Consider the following 24,934-nt stretch of genomic DNA (forward strand, 5'->3'; position numbering starts at 1 on the left):
GAGAAAAACAGATGTGTCCTCCTCTCCCATCACCTGCTAGAAACTAAGTAACTCACCCTCCATCTTATCTTCTTGGTGTATGTTCCAGGGACCCCACCGGGAAAAGGCAGATAGTAGAAACCCTATGTAGAGTATTACCTTTTCCTGTACATACATAACTCTAATAATGTTCAATTTATAAATTACACAGAGGCTGGGTATAGTAGTGCAAGCCTGTAATTCCAGCACTCAGGAGGATGAGGCAGGAGAATTGCCACAAATTCAAAGCCCCTCTTGACTACATAGCAAGTTCAAGGCCAGACAACTACAAAGCAAAACTCTTGTCTCAAAAAAAAAAAAAAAAAAAAAAAAAAAAAAAAAAAAGAAAAATGAGCATAGTGAGGGATTGAAAACATAACTAGTAATAATATAGAACAATTGAGGCTGGGGATTTAGCTCAGCGGCATAAGCACCTGCCTTGCAAGCAGGCAGTCGTGAGTTCGATCCCTGGTACCGATAAAAAGGAAAAAGACAAAAAAAAAAAAATAATAATAATATAGAACAATTAGAGAATAGTGCACTGTAACAAAATTGCTAGCATGTCTACTCTTAGGCTTTGGGACCATTATTAATTAAACACAGGTTACTAATAGACATGGTGGCACATACCTGTAATCCTAACACTCAGGAGGCTAAGGCAAGGGGATCAATACAAGTTAAAGGCCAGCCTGGGACACATAGAGAGACCTTGTCTCAAAAAAACAAAACAAAACAAAATAAACAAGTAAATACAAGTTACTTAAATAGAGGCACTACCTCACTACCCTCAGTGTGGTAGCTAAGAGGGTTACCGAGTGCCTGACAGATGAGTTGTACATACAGCATGGATACGCTGCACAGGAGGATGATTCGTGCCTGGTGGGATGGAGTGTGGCTGCACACGATTTCACTGTGGCACTCGTAGTAGCCTGCAGTTTACAATCTATGAACTGTGTACTTCTGGAATTTGTCATTAAATATTTTTGGACTGCGAGTAGCTGAAACTGCAAGTCAGGAAGAACTACCCACCTTGGTACTGTTTTCCAAGAGTCTGGATTTTGCCTCCACCCTCTTTACCAAGAGCTCTGATTTCTGTCTTTTTCCCCTTCGTCTGTGAGGCATCATTTCTCACCTTTCCTTCCGAGTTAGCTTTGGTAGATCTGGGAATGGGACCCAGGGCCTCGCAGGCCCTAGGTAAGTGTTGTATCACTGAACTGCGTCCCTGCCCGCCACAGTGGAATCCACCTGCCTTAAATTCTTTACTGGCTTCCAGCCTTTGTGAACTGAAATCTCAACCTCTCAGCAAGGCCTCCTGCCCTCTCAGGCCTCTTCCTCTTCAGTGCATCCTGCCACCAGGGCCACGTGTCTCTCTCCTGTCTGTCCTTAAGTGCCACCTGAGTCCTCACAGTTTGCACACAGTTACATCTCGGGCTCAGCTAGGCGTCCCGCGTCTCCTCTCAGCACCTCTGCTTCTGAGGCTTCCCTTTCCTTCCCTAGGTGGCTGCTCCTTTGCTCCTTTCTGTTGTTGCTTTTGCTGATGCTGGGGATAAATCCCTGGGCCTGGTGCCTGCCAGCACACACTGTCCCAGCCCCTTATATTTTGAGACAGGGTCTCACCTTGGTGCCCCATTGCCTCACACAGTGTGATCCTCCTCCTCAGCCGCTGAGTAGCTGGGATCAGAAGTGTGCACCCCAGTGCCCAGCGGTTCCTTTGCTCCTGTGGCTTCATTTTGAATGACCTTATTGAAATGTATTTTGCATGTCGTGAACATGCTTTTTAAGTGGACGATGAGTTTTAGTCAATCCGCCACTGTCCGGAATCATCACCACCACCCAGGCCTAGAACTTTCTTTCAACTGCTAAGGTTTCCCTCGCCCCTGATGATAGTCGGTCTTGCTTTCATGCCAACCTCAGGCAGCCAGTAGTCTGTGTGATCGCTCTGTAGTTTTGTCTTCTCTAGTAATTTCATTTAAAAAACCACACAAGGCCTCGGGATTTTGCTTAGTGGGAAAGTATTTACTTCGCATGTGCAAAGCCCTGGACTAACACCTAGTACCAAACCAAAGCCAAGACAACACCTCCCGCCTTCGATATGAAGTCATTTGAGCCTGGCTTGTTTCAGTTCACATGACGATGCTTTGAGTTCATCCATGTTGTTGAATGTTTCAGTCCTTAATTCTTTTTTATTGCTGAGTAGTATTCCATTGTATGGATATAGAGCGGTTTTTTATAGTCACCTAGTGATGCACATTTAGGTTATTTCCAATTGGGACAATAGTGACCATGTTTCTACAATTGTTTGTATATAATGGCTTGGTGTGGACATGTTTTCTTCTTTTTGGGTAGAACTGCTGGATCATATGTTCAGTGCAAGTTTAACTTTTATAAACACGATCAGACTATGTTCCAAGGCCATGGTTTTGTGCTCTGACAGCTATGTGTGAGGGTTTTGGCTTTGCCACATCCTAACAGCACGTGGGGTTGTCTGACCTTTTGATGAGAACTATTCTAATGGGTGTGCAGTGTTATCTTGCTGTGGTTTTTAATTTGTCTTTCCTGTTCTCTTAAAAGACCGCTTTTATAATTATAGAAAGTTCTGTGAGATATACATCTTGTGATCATCTGTGAGCGAGTCCAACTAGCTGACTGTTCCAGAACTGTGCCATTGGGCAGAGTGCATGATAAATCCTTAGGGTTTATTGAGTGGAAAAGCAAACTGACACTAAATATGTATGAATGGGCAGTCATGGGTTACTCTAGGTGACAGAAAACACCAATACATTGACTCATTTTCCCCAAACACACTTTTTGCCAAATTTTATCAGAAGTGACAAACTGGACTAAATTCAATTTTACTCTTTTATTTCTTTGCTTTGTTCACACTCCAGAAAGAGGTAAATGGATAAACCAGAGAGCAGGAGGAAGAGGAGGAGAGAGGCTCCAGTTCTCAGTGGCTACGGGTTTGGGGGCAGCCTGGGCGAGTGCTGTGGGTTATTGGGCTCTCTGGTTCCCGTGTGGGAATTTCCATCCACACCGTGACTGCCGGCTGCAGTCTTCCTCTGCCCTGTTTCTCTGTGTCCATCAGAGCAAGGCGCCTGCAGACGCTTTCTGTAAAGGACCAGTAAGTATTTTAGGCCATTAGGGCTCAGAGACAGCAGTAGGGTACCGTATAGGCTTTTAGGTGACAAAACAGATCTCCATGTTTTATTGATGAAATTCAAAACACAATAATAACGGGGTACAGTTTTCAGTAATACATGTCTACTGATGAGAAAAATGAGATTCTTTGGGGGATGGTAGCATTTTGCTTAACCCGAAGCTCAAAGTTAAGTGTTTCCTGTTGTTGTGGTGCAAAGGTAGCCTGTTCACTCCTGTGAAGCTTTGCTGAAGCACAGTGGTTGCTCCCGCCTGAGAATTCACTAGAACTCTGCTGTCTCTGGGTTTGCCTTTATGACACTGAAGAACCCTACACACAGGGGAGTAGGTAAAGGCTGTAGCTTGGAGATGACTTCTTGGTTTTTGCTTTTGTTTTTAAATTTTAAGATTTAAAAAAAATTTTTTTATTATTGCATGTTTCCAGTGCATTTATTGTACTCATTATGAGGAATTGATACATGGATATCCACATCTTTATTCTCCTTTTTCCTCTTTTGTTTTTTCCAGGTATTTTGTCACAGTGTTTTTCCGTTTGTATTTTTTTTTTTGTAGGTACCGGGAATTGAACTCAGGACCTCGCGCTTGCCAGGCAGGCACTGCGCCACTGAGCTACATCCCCAGCCCTTGTTTATGTTTTGAGACAGTGTCTTTTTTTATCTAGTCTTGAACTTGTGGTCGCCCAGCCTCAGCCTCCCAGAATGCTGGGCTTACAGACCTGTGCCACCACACCCAGCTCATAGAATTGTTGGAAAGATGAGATGACACAAAAACCAGAACTGGCGTATTGTAAATTCCACTCTCCTTCTGATGCATATTTTAGCCATTTAAAAATATAAAACCATTCCTAACTCACAGGCAAGACAGACACGGGGACTGGCTGAATGTGGCCTGCGGATACAGCCTGTGGACCCACATGAAAGCACACACTGGAATTGTTGCCACTTAGAAACAATGATTGCTTCTTTTCCTAATTGCAAAGCACCATATGTTCACCTCAGGGAACTTGGAAAATAGGAAGCACAATAAAACAAGTTATTCAGAATCCCCGCCATCTACAGATCCTCCATCATTTACCCTTTGTTCTGTGTCTGTTTTCTCTGTGTATAATGCGTATGCATTTTCCTTTCTTCTTTTTCATTTGAGACTGGGTCTTGTTATGTTGTAGGCAGGCCTTGAACTCACTACGTAGCCCAAGCTGGCCTCAAACTTTCCTGGCAGTCCTCCTGCCTCAGCCTCCCAAGTACCAGAATTACAGGCATGTGCTCCTATGCCTGGCTACATTTATAGTAATTGTTGGTATTTTAAAAATTAATTTATTTCATGCTATTTTTCATTTCATCTACTTTCCTTTCCTCATTTCCTGGGTCCTGCTAAATTGAGTTTCAGCAATTCCTCTCTCCTGTTGATTTTGTAACCTTTGAATGTTTGATGTCTGTACTAAAAGAGCAGTCTGAAGTTAACTCCTATCACACCCCACTCCCAGGTCATTCTGTTTCTATGTTATACTTTGAGTTTTTTCTCTTTTGGGTATTTTATTAGACCTTTATATTTTATTTACTGTTACTTTGGTTGTTTTGTACAACCCAACATAAGTGTGTGTGTGCATACATGCATTTTTCCCACTGTCTTTGCTCATCAGTCTTTTATGTATGAGTTTTATACGTTAGAAAAATACCTTTTTGGAGCTGGGGATTTAGCTCAGCAGCATAAGCGCCTGCCTTGCAAGCAGGCAGTCGTGGGTTCGCTCCCTGGTACCGATAAAAAGGAAAAAGACAAAAAAAAAAAAAAAAAAAAAAAAAAAAAGAAAAGAAAAATACCTTTTAGTGTATCTTGGAGAAAAAGCCTTAGAATAGAACTCTTGGTCCTGATTTGCAAACATCATTTTGCCTTCGTCTTTCACTGTCTTTTAGCTAGAATCTTTCCTGAGCCTCAGAAAACAGTATTTCATTTGTGTTCCGAGCAGTCTTCTAATTATATATATAGCTTCATGTCTCTCTGCCTTTCTTTAAAGTTTCTTGTCGTCTTTGGTGTTCTATAGTCTCACTACTGTGTATACAGTTTCATTTATGTTTGTTCTGCTCTGAAACTGGAATTCCTTACCTGGAGGGTTGATAGCTTTCACAATTCTGAAAAATTCCTGGTACCTTTAAAGTATTGCCAGGCACGGTGGCACATGCCTGTAAGCCCAGCACTTTAGGAGGCTGAGGCAGGATCCTCCAGCTGGAGCCCAGCCTTAGCAACTTAATGAGACCCTGTTTGAAAAAAAAATGTGCTTCTCTTTTGGGACAGCTATAAAACCGTGCTGCTCCACCTTCTGCTGAAGGAAGCGGGCTGACTGACAGCCCAGAAGCTGCATCTCCAGGTTCATTCAGACAGCCCAATCCCTTGGGCCGAAGGCTGAGTATGACAGGGTGCCCGTGCTTGTCTGTCCTGCAGGAGGTAGGACTCCTTCCTGAGTGACTTTCCGGCAAGGATTCTCCATCAGCGTGGCCAAAAAACTTGTTTTCCTTTTCTTGTTTCTTCTAAAGTGCAGAGGATGGAATAAAGGGACCCGTGCGTGCTAGGCAGGCGCCCCAGTCTTTCTCAGAGCTGCATGGGGGGGGGGCTGTCTTCTGACTGAGGCTCCTCTCTCCCCTGACCTCACCCCTGCAGCCTGGCTGAAGGCTGCCCCTCCCCCTGCTCCCCTCGCCCTCCCTTCCTAGATGTTTCCGCTGGATCTCTCCTGCCTCTCTGGGACCCAGACACACAGGGAACCTCCATCTGCACCCGCTGCTTCTTGTACAGAATGCCCATGGCCTTCTCGATGCACTCCTGTGCTTTTAACTGGTTTTTTTCATCTTTAAAAGTCTATCCTTTCACTCCTTTTATCTGTCTGATGTCCTTTGGGTAATTTTCCAAGATCTGCCTTCCATTACTTAATTCTGTCTTCATCTGCTGTTTACCCTACCTGTTGACTTTACAGTAGTGTCTCTTTTTCACATTTTAATTTTATTATTCCAAGTTCTCCAAGAATCTTGTTTGTTGTGTCTGCTATTTTCTGCTTTGGTATATTCTGATTTTTAATTTTCTTCTAAACTGACTTTGAGAGGAGGAGGAAGAGGAAGCAGGTTGTTAGTTTTACCTGTGGAGATCTCATGAAGTCTGGGGTAGGGCCCTGTTGAACAATTTGCCCAGCTTCATCTAGAGATCCGAGGCCGGCCTGAGCCACTGTGCCTGCTAATTTCTTATTGCGTAGCCTCCTGGGCCCCTCTTCCCCCCAGTTTAAGGCTCAGAGTTGAGATACACATTTTTCAGGGAAGAGTATTTTTCCCTGCTAACTGCTCAGGGACACAAAATTGTCCTCAGTTTCAAGGTGTAAAAAGTTTTTCTCCTTTCTCTTTGTTTTCACTGAAGAAACAGCCTTTGGAGGATCCCGATTTGATTCTTGCAGGGTGTTAGTTCCCATTCTGTACCGTTGGGTGGCCTAAGGTTCATCTCCTTTGTCTACTTAGTTTTAAAAATGCAGAACTGAAAATTACTTGAAACAGTTTCAGAAGCAGCACACTGTCTTTCACTCTGTTTTCTCCTTTTTCCTGCAGGCCGTATTTTACCCAGTATTCTTCGGTGTTTGTAGAGAGTTCAGTGTTGTTGCTGGCCACCATATTGCTGAACTGAAAATCCTACGTGCCCTGGTCCCCTCCAAAATCAAAACTAAACCAAACAATATGCTCTGAGCATTATAGCCGGGTGTGGTGGCTCATGCCTGTAATCCCAGCATGCAGGAGGCTGAGGCAGGAGGACTGTTTCGAGTTCGAGACCAGCCTGGGCTACAGAGTGAGCTCAAGTCCAGCCTGAACTGCATAGAAAGACCCTGTCGGGGCTGGGGATTTAGCTCAGCGGTATAAGCACCTGCCTTGCAAGCAGGCGGTCGTGAGTTCAATCCCTGGTACCGATAAAAATGAAAAAGACAAAAAAAAAAAAAAAAAAAAAAAAAAAAAGAAAGACCCTGTCTCAAAAAGACAAAAAAAAAAAAAAGAAAATCCTATTTGCTATATTGAATTCTGGGCTTCGTGGTTGTTGGTGGGCCAGTTGGTGCTAAGCAGTGTCATTAGCAAATGTAACTCGCCTATTGTTTTAGAAAAGCAAAATGTAGGAAAATCTGTTGCCACTGCAGATACACAGCATTTCCTGAGAGGGTTGAAAGAAAGCAACTTTGTTTTCTAACCCATGGTAATTTCTTTGGTTGATCTAGGTAGTTCTGTAAGATTATTCCAATGGCTGCTTAGAAAACAAACTAACAAAAAATTGGTTTATTTTTATTTTTATTTTATTTTGAAGGTAGTAAAATACAACAGAACAAGACAAAACAAAGCTAACTGAGACAATGCAGTGAAATTGGTACAGAGCTTCACAGCAGGATACCGGGATAACAGTAATAGGTACCACAGTATATCCGTTATCTTCACAATAGTTGTCCATTCAATCAGGTATAACAAAATCAAACCAAAAACAGGACATTATAAAACCAATCGAAAAAGAATATTGAATAGAGAAAACAATTGATCAGAACAAAGCATAACAGTGAAATAATATTTGCCCTCAAAGAGATGGTAGAAGGCAATCCCCCATATTTGCCATATTGCATACAGTCATCCTCACAAGAGATGCTCAGACCTCTGTCCCCAGTTGCTAAGGGTGGGGGTGGCATGTTTGATTCTCAGCCCAGGCACTGGGAGACGCTGACGGGTTCTCCTGGCTAGCACAAAGGGTGCTTACCAGGAAGGGAGGCAAGTTGCTTTCCTGCTCAGCCGCCTAAGTTCCACCATGGCAGCCAAAAAACTGTTTTATCATTATTATTTCCTCTAGTGCACAGGCCTGGTGGCAGACCTTCCATTTTTCCTCCCTTCTTTCTCCTGGCTTTCTCTCCATTCTTCACAATTTGTCCTTTGTCGATAGGGCACAAAGGAGAAGTTGAAGTGATGCATAGGTATAATCCACTGTGCTCTGCTAAAAAGATAAAGTGATTTATTATTTATGGCAGATATTCTGCACCCAGCATTGTCTGTCAGCGTAAGTGCTTGTTGATTTTCCATACTTTGCCTGTCAACCCTGGTTTGCGGTTGTTGATAGAGGGGGCTGAGCAATTGAAGGTGGCCTTGCCCTGGTTCTTCTGTTCAAGGGTTCAAAACTCTTGCTGTCTTCTACCTCCATTGGTATTTCAAATTTCTCAAGTGGAAATCAAACATATTCTTTAAGTTTAAAAATTGCTTCTAGAATCTTCCCACCTGAGTCACATAGGTAACAGGCCCTACAGCTTTGGGGCATTTCCTGAGTAGGCCTGGTTTGTCTTAGATGAAAGCTACCGAGCTGATGAAATAGAGACTCTCCTTTCATTCAATGGGAGGATGCGCTTATCACATGGTCAAGCCTGTTTTCCTCCAGGCCCATCCCACTGTGTTGGAGAATGACTAAGCAACATTTCCCCAGTTACCACGCTGGTGTGTTTGGAGTCAGTCTCAGAAATACCCAGAGTTTAGAAACTGTCATAAAATCTTAGAAGGCTGAACTTGTGTAGACCGTAGAGTTTTCACTCCAGTGTTGTAACTTTATGAAGGAGGAGTCTGAAGACGTAAGCTACTGTTGGCCTGGTCCAGGTCACAGAGCCTGGCAAACTCCACAGCCTGCATCATGGCTGGCTCTGTCTACTTCCTGCCCCTCACTGGAGATGACTGTGCTCGGTCTCTGTCCTGGGCTATGAATGTTCCCTTTTATCCCCCTCTCACCTCCCTTCTTTCCTCTCATCTTTTCTTTCTTGTTTGGTACTGAGGACCAAATCTAGGGCCTTTCCACTGAGCTACATGGTCAGCCCTTTTAATTTATATTTCTTTTTGAGGCAGAGTCTCACTAAGTCATGTTGTTGCCTAGACTAATATGAATTTGTGATCCTCCTGCTTCAGCCTCTAGAATAGCTGGGGTTATAAATGTGTTCCATGCACATTCCACTTACTTTTATAATATATCTCTCAAATTTAAAGAAAACTGCTGTTGGTTACATTTTTATTTCCTGAATCCTTTGACCCAGAAATGAGTTCTGTTTATGATAACAGGCATGGATTTAGCTATGATTTTTCTTTTTTCTGTTTTGTGGCTAAGGGTACAGTGACTTAGACAAGAACACTTCACAGTAGACACTTTCCAAGAATATTTTTTGTTAGGAAAAGAGTACTGTTTTCTTGCCAATAAGACAGAATCAGAGAAATTCTTTACACAAACTAATGATATTCATAATTGGTACTTTTTTTAAAAGGCTACAATATTTAGTTTGAATACCAAATAATTATAGAAAATAATTATAAATATATTAAATAATTATACAAGTTGTGTTTATATATTATATGTGTACATAATAATACCCTGATAATGTTTAGTATTTGTGTATTGTAAAGCCACAAACATCCGGTACTAATTCAGACTTAATTAAAAAAATTGTGGGCCAGGGATTTAGCTCAGTGGCATAAGTGCCTGCCTGGCAAGCGCACAGTCGTGAGTTCAATCCCTGGTACCAAAAACAAAAAAAATTGTGAGTGCATGTGATGGCGCATGCTTGTAATCCCAGCACTTGGGAGGCTGAGGCAGGAGGATTGCAATGAGTTCGAAGCCAGCCGGGTTACATAGTGAGTTCCAGCCCAGCCTGAACTACCCTGACTCAAAGAAAAAATATTTTTTTGTAGTGTACCCAAACTTAGAGGCAATTTATCATAGAGCTACATATCCAGCCCTTTTAATTTTTCATTATTTTTAATAGGTTAACAATGGTTAATATATTACATACTGTTATCTTCAAAGTAGTTGCTCACATTTCAAGACATCAGCATGAGAAAATGATCAAACAATGAAAGAGGAAACAATGAGAGAGCATCTTGCTAAATTGCTCAGGCTGTCCACAACCTTGGAATTTTTCTCTCAGCCTCCCTGAGTAGCTGGGATTGTAAGTGCGTACCAGTGGGCCTAGTGGTAGCTAAGGAAGGAAGAATTCTGATCGTATCTCTCTCTTCCTATCTCTAACTGGCAGGACAAGGGAATTAAAAGCTTGAAATTTTCAGGGTTCTTTTGGTTATTTAACTACTGCCTGGCAGCGCGGATTAACCTCTTAATTGAATTCATGTGACATATTTTTATAGTATGCATCTGTGGCAACACTGATTGAGTTTTCCCCGAGCCTGGTCTACCAGTTCTTACAAGTGAAGCCGGATGTTGACTTTTTGCTGTAATCATTTGTATTTCACATAATGCACTGGAGGTCTGAACAAGCAAATTCAGTTTCCAGAAAGTCCTTAACTTAGGGTCAAGAACCATCACGGGTATCCGGAAAGCTGCAGAGTGTAGGTTCAGCGGGAAAAGTGAAAAGATATTTATGTGTTCATGAGCAGAAAAAGACGTGTAGACCTGTGTCATAGTCGTTTGCTTCCCAGGGCTCCTGGGCAACTTGATTATTCATGGAGCGGAGATGTAAGATCTTTTGAGCTTCTAACATAATAGTTATTCATAAAGGCGTTTAGGCTGATGGCTTTCTCAGAACGTCCTGCTGTTCGTGATGGACTTCATCTATATTTCAATGAATTTCTAAATGGGGGAAACAGAACATTTTTCCTTTGATTAATTCATTGGTTTTTCAGTCCTCAAGGACTCATAAGCTGGTGAACTCCAAGGAAGTCAGGAAAGCAGGGACGTAAACTGAGGTGGCAGTCACAGAACCAGCTCCATAAAAATTTTGGAACATTGTCCCAAATTCAGCATCTGAACCCAGTGAAGATTTATAAAAGCTCATTTAAAATTGCACAAAAGAGGCACAGTGTTAGAAGTTTAATAAAGTTCTTAGGCTGTTTGGGGCCGTTATTTTACAGTTCTTTGGCCTTTAAGTTACTTTGCTCGAGAATCAAGTTCTTGTACTAGTAAGTTACTGCTAGTCGGTTCACAGAAGTGTGCTTTTGCCGTGAGTCCCTTGACTGTAATACTCTTTTTGTTTCTTTGTGGTGCTAGAGATGGGATCTAGGCAAGTGCTCTACCACTGAGCCACGTCCCCAACTGTACAAGCCCCAAGGAAAGCCCGTGCCACCATGGTCATGCCAGTGTGAAACCCACGGAGAGATTTGCCTGGCCAATGTTGACTTATGTCCAGTGTGGGTCTATAACATACAGAAAGTAGCAGAATTGGTCTTTTGCTATAAATTCTTTACTGAAGTTTGTTGGTTTTATTCCCTGTGACCAAATACTTGACATAAAAGAGAAAAAAGGTTTCTGTTGGCTCTTGATTCCTGAGGTTTTAGCTGGCTCCAAGAGAGGAACATCCTGGCAGCCAAAAGTGGAATTAGAAAGAGACGGAGAAGAGAGACACCCCTCAAAGGCGTGTCCAGTTGCCAGCCCTCTTCAACCAGGCCTCGCCTGCCAGTAGCCCACCCAGCTGTGAGCTCATCAATACATCAGTCTGTTAATCTGGTCAGTGCTCTCATGATTCATTTGCCTCAACACATGAGACTTGTAGCAGGACATTTTCCATCTAAACAAGAACAATCTGTCACCCAGAAAAGCAGAGCCCCTCTGGACACCCTTCATCCGGCCTCCATGGGAAGAAGAGGGAAGCAAGCCTTATGTTTGGTGCTCAGGGCACCAGCTCGGTTTGAGGCCTCTCTGCCTTGCTGTCCTTCAGGGAGAGCTTCACACCTCCAGCAGGACCCTTTCTTCCCAGGATCCAGCTCCCATGGAAGCTTAACTCCCAGTGTGCTGGGTGCAGTTCCCTTGTTGTCTAGCGATTCTCACAGGTGGGTGGTGAAGTCAGGAGAGGTTGGCAGGGCAGGGGAAAAACTGAACTTCAGGCCCCCATCGGCAGCTGAGACCCATCAGCAGCCAACTTTTGCAGCAACTGGTGCCTGGTGAAAGGATGCAGGCCCGGTACTTCTGCATGACCCCTGACCACAAAGAGAGGCGAGCCGGGCATTTGCTTTTCCCCAACTCGTGCTGTTAGCAGAGTGTGGCAGTCTTGTTGGTGTCCCTCTTCAAACTGTCCCCCGTCTGACCCTTCATCTTCAGTGCTGTCAGCCCCCTTCCTTGAAAAACTGCCCCACTGAAGCCCTTTGGAAGGAAGAGAGTGGCCCATGCCGTGCCTTCTGTACCTGTGGCTTGAGCCTGGTGCTGGGCAAGAAGTGGGTTGGGAGATCATGAATGCTTTCATACCCTCTGGCCTTTGAGTCATTTTCTTCCAGATCCTACTGCAGGTAGACAGACCTTAGCAGTAAGTATTAACTTTCTGCCCCAAGCAATCCAGCAATCAATCTGGTTTTATAAAAGTATGTTTCTCCTATTGACAAGGTTTTAACTTGGTCTTTTGCCAAATAACAATGGAGCATTCTTGTCCCTGAGGTCCCCTTGATTGCTTCTTGAACCTGCTTTTGCTCCATTTTAGTTGAAAAGGGCTCTGAGCCACCTTGGAGATGTTGCTTTGAACCTGAATTTCTTTCTAGGTAGGGTTTAGGAGGGCAGTGTGCCTGTGAGAGGAGTTGCGTTTGTATCTTTTTCATCGTTATTCTGACCGGGAGTGATTGGGGGTTAACTTGGTGGATGTCATCACAGGCTTTGAAGTCACAAGCCTGCTTGGTGGGTGATCAAGCGACCACTGCAGATCTCTCAAGTTTGGAACCAGCTAATGCTCTCCTGCTGTACTCTCCTGTCCCTTTAGGAAGTTTTGCATTTTCTTTGCTTAAGCCCCAAACAGATTTGTTCTACAAGTTATTTTTACTCAGGGCAAACACCAAGCTCTGTATCTGAAAAGCAAAGCCACCTGTCAGCCACAACCAGGTGCATGTTGCATTTGGCTTGTGTGTCAACATATACCCACGCTGTAAGAATAAAACCCCCCAAGAGGTTGACCTTACCTTCTAGAAAGCTGTGCCTAGGAGAGTGGACAAAAATCAGTAGTCAGAGGCATGTTAGACTTGAGATGGTTGTTAATGTGGAAGTTTAGGACTCCTAGTGTGTTGCATAAAAGCTGGATTCCTGTGACACCATTCCGTATCTGTATCTTGCTTTGTGTGTCAGGTCCTGGGCCAGTGGGAACAGACCATCAGATAGAGAGAGGTTCTGTCCATTTGTTGCCTGTGAGGGAGATGGAGTTTGACAACCAATTCTACCCATAACTCACTACTGCTGGCCAACAATTATAATAGAAACTAAAGACGGTGACCAGGAGGGATGCTACTGGATTTGGTTATCCAGCCAGAAGTGAATGCAGAAGGTGGGTCTTTTGGACACAACCTGTTTCTGGTTTTGTAGCTGAGCTGGCGACATCTAGCTGGCGACATCTGAGCTGTTAGATTCGGGGTCCTGGGTTCGGCATTGGAGTTGGCTCTGGAGGCTACTTAGGGAGGTGTCCATGAAGCCACAGGGCTGAAAAGTGGCTTCCTTCAGAGAGTACAAAGAGCAAGCAAGAGGCTGGAACCTGGGAGACTGTCTGCACCAAATATTTTCTTAAAGCTTGTTACCTGCAGGCTGTAGAGCTGTAATAGTTGTAATAAGATCAGTGTTCCTCCTTGGGTGCCATTGTCTCCGTCTTGCAGTGGCTGAGCATGACTCAGGAGCTGTCTGTGGCACCCGTGAGAATTCTCTTCCTAAGTGTAGCAACTCCTGTGATCTGGGCAGGTTCCTGTCTCTTTGCACATGATTTTGCACATCCCTGAGCGATCCATCCTGGACTTAGTGTGGGCCTCAAGCCATCTGCAAAACATTACCTGGAGCTTGCTAGGACTGCAGGATCTGCATGTAAATCCCTGAGATCAACCTGCCAGTTGCAGAGTGAGAAGCACTGGTCTAGTTACCACCTCAGGATCTGAGCCTGGCACACTCAGCCTCCCAGACAGACTGTGTTGGTAGCTCCTACAACCTTGTGAGCTCAGGTCAGGGTCAGTACCCATCGCAGGTAGTTGGGTCCTATTAAACAACCTACCCCTCTGAGTGGCTCGGTTCAGAGATTCTGCTTCAACCTGGGAGGACCCAGCTTCCTCCATGGAATTAGCAAGTTGCCTCTTCTGCTCTGGTTCCCTTGCTGCACCCCTGTTTAGGGACTTGGAGGAAGTAGCAGAAAATAAAATAGAGCAAAAGCCACCAAGTGGACGGTGGAAATTCAAGTGCTGAAAAGCTATAAATGTCCCAAGGAGATCAAAATAAACCAACAGCAGGACTGAGAGATCTTTAGAAAGCAGCCTTTATTGTAACAAAATTTATATGGATTTTAAATGAATTCATTGATTTCAAGTGTACAATTTGACGAGTTCTAACAAATATATGCAGACGTATAGCCATCCCTGTTGCCAAAGTGTGGAATCTTTCATCACACCAAAAAATGTCTTTGTGGCCTTTTGTTTTCAGTGTCCGGTCTCCAAGCAACTACTGATTTGCTTTTATCCCTTTTTTACCTTTCCTAGAGTTTCCTTATAGATGCAATAATACAGTGGTACTTCTGGCTTCTGTTGATCTGCCGGTGATTATGAAATTCATCCATATTTCATATGTCAATAGTTCCTTTACATTGCTTAGTAGTATTTCTCTGGGTAGGTACTATAATCTATTAATTTACCAACTGACGCACTTTTGAATCGTTACCAGTTTTGGGATAATTATGAGCAAAGTTGCCATGAATATTCTTTTTTTTTTTTTTGTCTTTTTTTGGGTCTCGCTATGCAGTTCAGGCTGGCCTTGACCTCCCTTTGTAGCCCAGGCTGTTCTCGAACTCGCAACGATCCTCCCACCTCAGCCTCCTGAGTGCTGGGATTACAGGTGTGAGCCACCACGCCCAGCTCGCCATGAATATTCATACACAGGTCTTGGACAAATTGTTTCATTTGAGAATTTTTATCTACCTGCTAAGCATTTTTTTGTTGCTATTGTTTGGTGATAATGGGATGTGCTACTACTGAGCTATATCCTTATTCTTTTATTTTTATTTTTTTATTTTGAGATAGTGTCTTCCCAAATTGCCAAGTTTTGACTTGAATTTGGGATCTTTTGGTTTCTAGCTGGCATTATAGGCATGTGCCTATAAAAGAAACCCTGTCGGGCTTCTTTTAAGCTTTGTTATTTTAAAATAATTTTAGATTTGTAGTGAAGTTGTGAAGCTAGTACAAAAACTCCCATGTACCCTCCAGCTTTCTCTAATATTAATATCAGATATAATCATGACATGCATCAGAATTAAGGCATCAACATTAGCACAGTACTGTTATCTAAGCTGTAGACAAATGCCAGGATGTCACTAGGGTATCATCACATGGTGCAGTCATCACGGGTCTCCTTATTCATCTCCAAAGTGTGGCAATTTCTTTTCTCTTTCCTTGTTTTTCACGACTTTGATACTCTTGATGCTGGTCAAGTATTTTGTACAGTGTCCCTCAATTTCAGGATTATCTGTTGTTTTTTATCATTAGATTAGAATTTGGGTTTGGAGGGCGGATACCTGGGAAGTGTTTGGGGTACACTACGTCGGGGGTACATGGCCTCGACCTGCTGACTACTTGGTGGAGGCGGTGCCCGCCAGGGTTCTCCACTGTGATGACGCTCATTCCTTTCCATATTCTGTCCATTGGAAAAGTCAGTGAGTCCAGCCCATTTTCAAAGGGAGGAAGATGAAGCTTTACCTCCTAGAAAGCGGTGTTGTGAGGGACTGGAAGACATAACTACTATTCCAATATAGATATTTTGGGAGTGTTGCTTCAAGCCTATGCAAAGTATTCTGTTGGCTCCTAAGTTGTGCCTACTGACTTTAACATCCATGGCACATCCTGCCTGTATGCACTGTGATGATAATTTTTTGGTGATTTTTTCTGTCTCTCTTATTCCTTCTTGTATTTAATATATGGAATTCTTCTCTTTATTCCATCATTTGTTTATATTAGTATGGACTCCTGCATATTTATCATATTCTCTGACGAGGAGACGTTTTTAATTAGGAAAACAGCCTCTCTGTGTCATGTGAGGGGAGGAGGGAGGAGAGTTTAGATTCTGGGGAAAGGTGGAGAGGAAAAGCCTGGGAAGATATTTGATGTCGTGGGTGAGAATTTGAAGGTTCCTCGATTAACTAGCTTTTGCCTTCTCAGTCAAGACGTTTTCTGTGACAGCAATGGTAGATTAACTTTTGGAATTGTGATTTTACTGAACGAAATTCTTGGCCCCTGGAGTAGTCATGTTTCTGGACATCATCCTATTGACATTTTGGCAAAGAATTAATTGTGATGAGGGGCAGTCCCGTGCATGGGAAGGTGTTAGACAGCATCCTTGGCCTCTACTTCTAGATGCACGGAGCTCCGGCTTCTGTTCCCCAGCAGTGCCCACCAAAGTGTCTCCAGGCATGGTCAAATGTTTTCTGAGGAGCTAAATCACATCATGATGAGAACCACTGATCTAAAGCAATATGCACAATCGTGGCAATCGGAAAGCTCCCTGGCCATTACCTTTAGACAGTGGAGACCCAGGCCTTCACCTGTTACCGTGCTGTAGTGAGATCTAAGTGGCTGTGCTGGGAACCCTCTCACCATCGCAGGAGGTAAGGCTAGGCCTGGGTTACCAGGCACACAAGCCAGAAGAATAAAGAGGAAATGGGGTGCAGGCTTGTCAAACGTCTGAAATGATTTTACAAAGTGTTGCTGTGTTTATCTCCCAGCTTCATGGTGAAAGGTGTTTTTGCTTTCTCTGTGGTTTCTGTATGGGCTGCTAGAGACACCTTGGGTGTTCTGACAGCTGGGGACATGGAAGCTCTTCTCACAGGTTAGATTCTGAAAGCCCCTCTGATCTAAATCCAACATGGTGAGTGGGGAACAGTTGCTGCTGAACTTGTTTCCTAAGACAGTTGGGGGACGTTGGAGGAGGTGACTCCTTTCCCAAGTTTCATTTAACCATTCAAAGGTGCTTGTATGTTGACTGCACTGTTTTTCCCTTTGCTAATTTTTATAAGACACTGCTGTTTTCAAACCTAGTGACAGAAATTAAGGAACAAGACCAGGGCTCAGGCTGATGGGACCTGTATAGCCACTGATGCCATCTGTTGGCAACTGGCAGAACTGATGGCCTTCCATAGGTTGGAGCCTTGTTGATTACAGAGGAGACAGGTGGCAGTGGAAACCTGGTTTCTATTCAGGAGGGTAGCACTGTCAGGAGTGGGGAGGGGGGGGGGAGGATTAGCCGGGTTGGTCTTCAGCAGAAAGCAGATGGTGCCAGGAATCTAAAGCTGAAATAATTTTAGGAGAATTTTTCAAGGTATTGACTGGGATACCATTTGACCTAAAATCTGCTAGAAGTCAATTAATTGTCAGTTGAGGAATTGGGCTTTATGAAGTTAACAGGGCAACGAGACAACTCTCTAAGCTAAAACAAAACAAAACAAAACATAATGTCTCCCATGGAGCTGGCATGCAATCATTATTTCTGGAATTTGATTATTGGTTAGATGCCACAAAGTGGGTGGCAGTGCCTTACCCATGTGTGTGTTGTCAGGCCAAGGCCCTCTTTCATCCTTGTCGACAGGAGTGCTAACCTTCTCTCCTTTCATACAACGTGGAATTTGATTATTGGAACACAATAACTCCTCACTCTCTTCAAAGCAGCTAAGATAACAGCATGCAAAATAGCTGTTATGTTCTCTCTTCTTCCAAAGTACTTTCAAGTTCTGTACAATTTGTTTCCATACCAGTAAATTGAGGCCAGTGTATTCCTGTGCTTCCGTTGACAAAACTGAGATTACCAGAGACTAAGTTTTCTAAGTCTGTATCTCTGATAATGAGAGACACGAGCCAAACTTGGGGTCCTTTCAAAATCTCTGAATTGAGAGGAAAGACAGGCACCGGCCAGGTGGACTTAGTGCCCCAGACACTGTCAGATAGGCTGAGTCAGGCATCCCTTCTGGACCCCGGTGATTCTAATGCACCGTCTGCGATCCGTGTGCCAGCAGTACCTGCATGCTTGTCAGACATGCAGAGTCTCGGTCCCTCCCAGGACTTCCTGACTCTGACTCTACATTGTCTTAGGAGTCTTAGGTGATTCTTTCACATGGTGAAATTTGGGAACACGCAGATACCGCCTCCAAGTCCAGACCTGAGGAGCTGTCTGTCTGTCTTTGGCTTTACCCTTTTTAGATGGCATCAAAGCCTGGCTCGGACGACTTCTATCCAAAGCCTGAGGCTTCCCACTATTCAGTGTGATCTTCATGCTTCTGATTGAAGAGAACTCAGGTCCTTCTTTCCTCTAACGTCTCACTCATGGTTAACAGTCCAGTCTCCATTTCTGAGTGCTGCATGGGCACTGAGTACCCATGGGTACTGGGTACTGAGCCTCCATTTCTGGGTACTACATGATATAGACACCAAACCTAGAGCTGTGGGCTGCCCCTGGGGTCCTCCGGGTGAGAGAGATGGTGGTCATTGCCAGCTTAACCGAGGGGTTCAACTTTTGCTTGGCTTGTAAGACTGCTTCTTGCATTAACTTCTAGCTCAGCAGTTGCTTGGACTGGAAAATTGGGAGGCAGGGACTTTTTTCTTCCCTAAATAGAAAGGACTCAGTAAATGTTTGTTTTTGAATATTTGAGTGAAATTAAGGCTGGGTGGGCATGTGGGAGGTGTTGGCACTATACAGGGCTGCATCCCAGCTGGACTTGGCTTTAGTCTGAGGCACTTCCGCAACGAGGCCCTGTTCTTTGGCAGAGACCATCCGTTCTCTTTCTCAAGGAGGCCTTGTAGTTCACACATTTTTTCCCTTGGTGCTGGGGCTTGGACCCAGAGTCTCACGCGCGCTACCTGAGTACTCTACCCCAGCCCCTAATTCATTTCTTAAAATCCATTGCTATAGATCTTTTCAAAATCCAAGTTTCACGTTGGGTAGTGACTAAACGAGACACAGTGGTCCCTGTTCAGACTGTTTTTGGGAACCCTCTGAGCCTTGGCTTCTTTTCCAGTCCCTCGCTGCTGTTCTTAACAAGCCCTCTTTGATGGAGGACCCTTTGGAGAGGGCAGTTGTTTCCTTTTCTGTTTCTTTTTTTCTCCAAGCTCCCCTCCCTCTGCCACCTCCTGTACGGCTTCCAAACTTCCTCCCCAAAGGGAAACAACAACAAACCAAACTTTCAGAAACAAGGGGAGGCTTGTCCCCTCTGGTAAAACCCCTCAGAGAGTTGTGAAAGGAGCCCTAACGGGCCTGGCCTCAATCTTTTTAAATTCCTTCTTCCTCTGGCCCCTCTTTCCACAGCTCTCCTCTCCAGTCCCCTGTTACCCACAGCAACCCCTGCCCCACCCCCACCCCCTGCAGTCAGTCCTCTGTGTGGAGCTGCCGGCCAGGTTACCTTGGTGTCCAGCCATCCTGAGCCATTCATCAGAGCCACACAAAGAGTCAGGTCTCTCTGAAAATCTCTGGGTTCAGACCACCTACCCGTATTTAGCTCACGGCTTCCCAACGTGCTTTTGAAGAGTCTCGTTCTCTGCTAGCCCAGACACTGCCTGGCCCAGCTTTAGAGGTGTTTGTTTACTAACAGTGCTTTGTAAACTCCTTAGCACCTTCCCTTCTGTTCGCACTTGCCAGGCATATTCATGTATTCAGCGGGCCCCATCCAGGAGCCAGGGTGTGACTGCATGGGCAACAGACTGCAGAGGGGAAGAATTAAATGACTTGCCAAAGGCCCTCCATGCGGACTGGGGACAGGCTGTAAGAGTTTTCCCTTTTTGCTCTTTACCATAAGAAAACCCTTTGTCAAAAGAAGGTGTCAAAGTTTCTTTTGAAACTTTGGAACCAAGTGGAACCAAGTCCTTAGCTAGACTAATTGAGCCATCCTTAAGGGGGGAAGGGTGGCTCCTCCATTATTATGTATCTCTCAGTTCACAAATGAGATAAGAGGGTTTGACTCCTGATATTCATTCCTGTGATTGTTTTGAACCTCAGTTTGAAGACTTTTCTATCTCCTTGAGTACCATAACACTCCTCAGAGCTGAACACAAGACAGCAGAACTTTGAGAGAGACCAAGTCAAAGATTGCAACCTTTTTTTTAATGGAAGAGGAAACAATAATAAATTTGGAAACATGAAATAACATGGTCATCATTATATCCTGCCTCCTTATTTCTGAATGTATATATAGTCCTTTAAGACGCCAAGGACTGATGTATTCTTTGAGATATTTGTCAACGACACGAGAAACATGCTTTGAGTGAAGGCATTTTCCTCTGCAGTGTTCATTTCGATTTCAATGGTTTGCCTCGGTACTTTTCTTTAATTAATACTGTTTATGCTCACTGATGAATAATTCAGAGTCATGCAAGCAACAGATGTCAGAGGATTCAAAATGACTTTCCCTGAATTATTTATTATTTCTAAAAAAGTAACAGGTTTGTTGAACAAGTAATTGGCAACACAGATGTAGATCAAGATCTGTCAGCAGGCAGCAAGGTCGCCTACATCTTCCCTCTTGGTGCTAGTTAATAACCAGGATTGGGGCCGAGCATGCAACCCAGTGGTAGAGCACTTGCCCAGCATGTGTGAGGCCCTGGCTTCAACTCCCAGGTAAAAAAGTTAAATAAAATAAAAAATAAAACACAAACTGCAGAATAAAAGGGAGTTCACTACCACTGTCTAGGGAGTCATTTAATCATCCTATTGCTGACAAGCTGGAACCTTGTTTAGTTTCCAGGTTGTCTATGAATGCTGAAACAGATGTGGGGACTGGTCCAGAAATACAACTAATCAATGGAGCCTTGCAGAGAGTTCTCAGACATGACTTTGTGTAAGTACCCAGAAAGAGAGAACATCATGGGGTACTAGTGCATATTCAAAATATATAAATCCCCTCCCCATACACAGAAAGAGATTAGAAGGAAAGAAAATTTCAGGTATCTTAAAGTTGATGTACAAGAATGTTCTCTGTAGAGCATTCTTCATGATGGAGCTTTAAAGAAAAGGAAAAAAAAACCCTTAAAGTTTTATAATGAAAGATTAGTTTAATAAATTCTGGTAGATCTAAGCAATGAAATATTATATAACCATTAAATGATATGTATTTTTGATTTGGAAAAGTACCAACATTAACAGAGGATGACATTAAATAAAAGAGGTTTTAACCTAGTCTGGTTTCATTTCTGTAGAAAAAAATGCATATGTGACTTTTTGCTGGCATTGTGAAGGGTCTAGAAGGAACTAACACAGAATATTCATAGTAGTTATTTAGGGATGCAGGACCAAGGGTGACTTTTCTTCTCCTTCACATATTTTCTCATCTTGTGCACTATAAATATGTGTGTATTAGTCATAGTAAAAGGTCAGGCTGCTAGGCAAAACGCCCAATAGTACTGTGATTAAAAGGAAGAAGGTCCCCGCCATTTAACAGGCAGGGTAGGTGTTTGGAGCATCAGGTGGCTCTGTTTCCTCCAGATCTGCACGGACCTCGGTTCAGGTTCCTGAAGCGGTGGTTTCTCCATTCATCAGGGACTTGTCCTCCCAAGGGCTGAGGCACAGCTGAAGGGCTGCAGAAGCTGTCACAGGGAGGAAAAGTAGCTACGGATATTTCTTATCCCAAGGCCCTGTCTCAGAGTGCCCACATCACTTCTGCTCCTGTCCCTGGCAGGGACACAGGCCCATGACTGTACCCCAGTGCCAGCTGCAGGGCAGGCGGGAACAAAGCCCGTAGGGCACCTGTGTGACTCTGCTAAGAGAGAGAAGCAAATGAATTTTGGTGGACCATCCTCAGTCGGTCACCTGTGTAATAAAAATAGCATAAAAATGTAAAGCAGTAGAGTTATAGGCGAGATGTCTACAGAGGGCTTTCCTTTTAGGAATTAAGTATAAGGAAGAAGCCTACAATGTGGACACTGATTTCCCAGGGAGTGGAAGTCTGGTTGAGAAACTAGACCAGTAAGATTGTAAAAGGCCAGAAAAACAGACGGGAAGCCAAGGAGAAAATTAGCCACGGTCCCGGATTCCCCGGGTTATTTATACTTTTAAAAGAAGTGAAACTCCTTGTGTTTTGTGGTATTTTGGGGTAACAGGACTGCCCATTACACCATATAGGAACTGAATCATATTTGCCTACTGACCTAACAGTTTTAAGCTCCAACTGACCTTCATTTTGCTATTTATTGTAATTTTTTAATACATAGTGATATTTATTTATTTATTTATTTATTTTCTTTTTTTGTCTTTTTATCGGTACCGGGTATCGAACTCACGACTACCTGATTCCAAGGCAGGCGCTTATGCCGCTGAGCTAAATCCCCAGCCCCACATAGTGATATTTAATATGAAGTATCTTGAAAGAGCTAAGTTTTGTTGTTGTTGTTGTTGTTGTTGTTTGCTTTTGTGTTTTTTTGAAACAGGTCTCACTATGTAGTTTTTCTGGCCTTGAACTCACTATGTAGCCCAGGCGGGCCTGGGACCACCAGCAGGTTGCATTTTGAGGTCAGTTTGAGGCCTCAGGTTCCCAAGTGCTAGGATTACACACGTGTGCCACCACACCTGTGTAGAGAGCTAGGATTTAAAGGAAACTCTTGACTTTGTCATGTAAGAACTACCTTTTAAATATAATTTTATAAATGTGGCTTCACAGTATTTTAACCTGGTCATTTCAGGACACATATCTATTTCTAGACTTACTTTGAAGACAAACCTAAAATATATTAAGGAGGTTTATTCCTCTGATGGATAGAAATTTTATTATCTTTAATAATTTTTTTTTTTGGTACCGGGGATCAAACTCATGACCACATGCTTATAAGGCAGGCGCTTATGTCGCTGAGCTAAATCCCCGGCTTTAATACATTTTAATAGTTAGACAATACATTATGGTCACCATTGAATTAAATTTTGCATATCTTTGGTCTTGCGTCAGATTTTTCAACTGTGGAGTTTAGATCAATGGAACTGAAATTTTTTTTGATTTTATGCATAAAACTTTTGACAGTCAGATAGTGTAATTTGGTCTCTAGCACACCTGGAATACGGTCCTTTAAAACACAGTGGTCCCTATGCCTCTGCTTTGGTGTCTCACTTATTCCTTGAGATGCAATAAAGTATCTTAAGAGCAACGCCAAGAACCATTTGGTGCTTCTGTAGTCCTTTTAGGAATGTCAGGTTTGGGGAGCCCCATACATCAAGAATTATTACTGCAAATGAAACCTGGCTTTGAAAATCGCTGTTTTATAAATTGTGCTTATTCTAGAAATAAAGATTTCCACACTTGTGAAAGACTTTAAAAGGTCAGTGTTCTATGGTAGTTGTCACATTTTGCAGATGAGGAACTGAGATCTAAAGAGGTCACATCACCCATTAGGGTCCCAGGATTTATCTGTGGCAAAATTAAGGCTCACAGCCTTGCTCTGACTTCTCTGGGCTCTCGGCCCTGCAACCTGAGGTGTGCTGCTCCGTAGGGTGATGGCTTTGGGCTGGGGCAAAGAGAGACTGGCAGCCCGCTCCTCTCTGGATGCTTCGGCTGCGGAGTATCTTCAGGGAAGACGAGACATCTCTTGATTCATATTAATAATAACCCATTTCCGGTGGAAGGTGGCTTGCAGCTAATTCTGTAGGAGGTTTAGTAGCCCCAACATCTACAGATAAAGGATTTTTTCCTAACTGTTCCTCAGAATGCTGAAAAGTAAAATCTCATGATTTCTTATTCTTTGTGATCAACCTTGAGATGAATTGCCACTTTGGTTTAATGATTACAAATCTTTTGAAATGTTTTATGTGCTGTAAGCTTATTGATTTCAAAGACTGTAAGTCTGCCTGTCCATCTGTCTACCATCTACCCATCCATCTGAGAACAGAATGGAAAGTTTCCATTGAAAGACTCACCAACAGCCTGGGCTAGCACCATTGAGGTCTTGGGAAATTCATACATTTGTTTTTAAAATTTGAAAACATATAGAAATTGATTTTGAAAATATGGCTGTTTTATGATAGAGTTGGTTGGTTAGCACATGGTAGCTATTAGTTTATTATCTCTGCTAACCATTTCCTTCATTCCATTCTCCTACCTATGTGTTGGGAATGATACCCAGCTCAGAGAGCTATTGACGATTCCTACTCCAACTTTGCCTCATTAGATTCAGTTAAGCTTGACGTCAGTTGTAGACAGCTTTCCAGATTAAAAGCATAAGCCAGGGACTGGGGATATAACTCAGTGCATAAACACCTGCCTGCTAAGTGCAAGATCCTGAGTTTGATTCCTGGCACCAATAAATGAACAACTGTATAAATAAAGGCATACAAGCCTCTGTTGACATGCTTTCTTCTAAATTGGAACTACGCTGTCTTGACATCTTCAGTCACCAGATAAGCTGGTGTGATTCTCTTGGGGTTGCTATTATCATTGTTAATTTACATTTGGCCTTGTTCTGAACAATAGTTAAAGCAGTGAAGCCCTAATTTATTTAGAACATGCTGGCTCTTACTTTGCCAGTTAGGCTAGATCTGTAAAAATATTCATCCAGTAACCTAAGAAATAGAAGAGAGAAAATAGGAAAACTTTAGAAGTGGTAGAAGACTACAGATTTCAATACCACAGTTAAATACTAGAGCTTCTTTTGATTCTTGGCCATTATGCCAAAAAAGTAACTACCCCTAATATACCTACCTTACACATAAAGGAAATAGAAGACTCAGAGAGCTCAGGCAACTTATCCAGGTAGGAGTGGCAGAGCCAAAATTTGAACCTGGACATTGTAGCCGTAGGCTCCTCCTTCCTTGCACTTAACTGTGTGTGTCGTTACATATC

The 24,934-nt window shown here is 43.3% G+C and overlaps 1 protein-coding gene and 1 non-coding gene across 2 annotated transcripts in view; one reads left to right on the top strand and one right to left on the bottom strand.

Annotated features, from left to right (window-relative positions):
* The window catches only part of Pitpnc1 (phosphatidylinositol transfer protein cytoplasmic 1), a 269,794-nt gene that overhangs the window by 49,779 nt on the left and 195,081 nt on the right, over nt 1-24,934 (top strand). The window lies entirely within an intron of this gene.
* On the bottom strand, nt 17,626-17,750 carry LOC111755670 (U6atac minor spliceosomal RNA). Its single transcript, XR_002790223.1, has one exon. It is a non-coding gene; the product is annotated as a U6atac minor spliceosomal RNA (small nuclear RNA).

This window comes from Cavia porcellus, unplaced genomic scaffold, assembly GCF_034190915.1.
Source record: "Cavia porcellus strain 051 isolate PalLab524CR breed Dunkin Hartley unplaced genomic scaffold, mCavPor4.1 scaffold_32, whole genome shotgun sequence".
Classification (NCBI taxonomy): domain Eukaryota; kingdom Metazoa; phylum Chordata; class Mammalia; order Rodentia; family Caviidae; genus Cavia; species Cavia porcellus.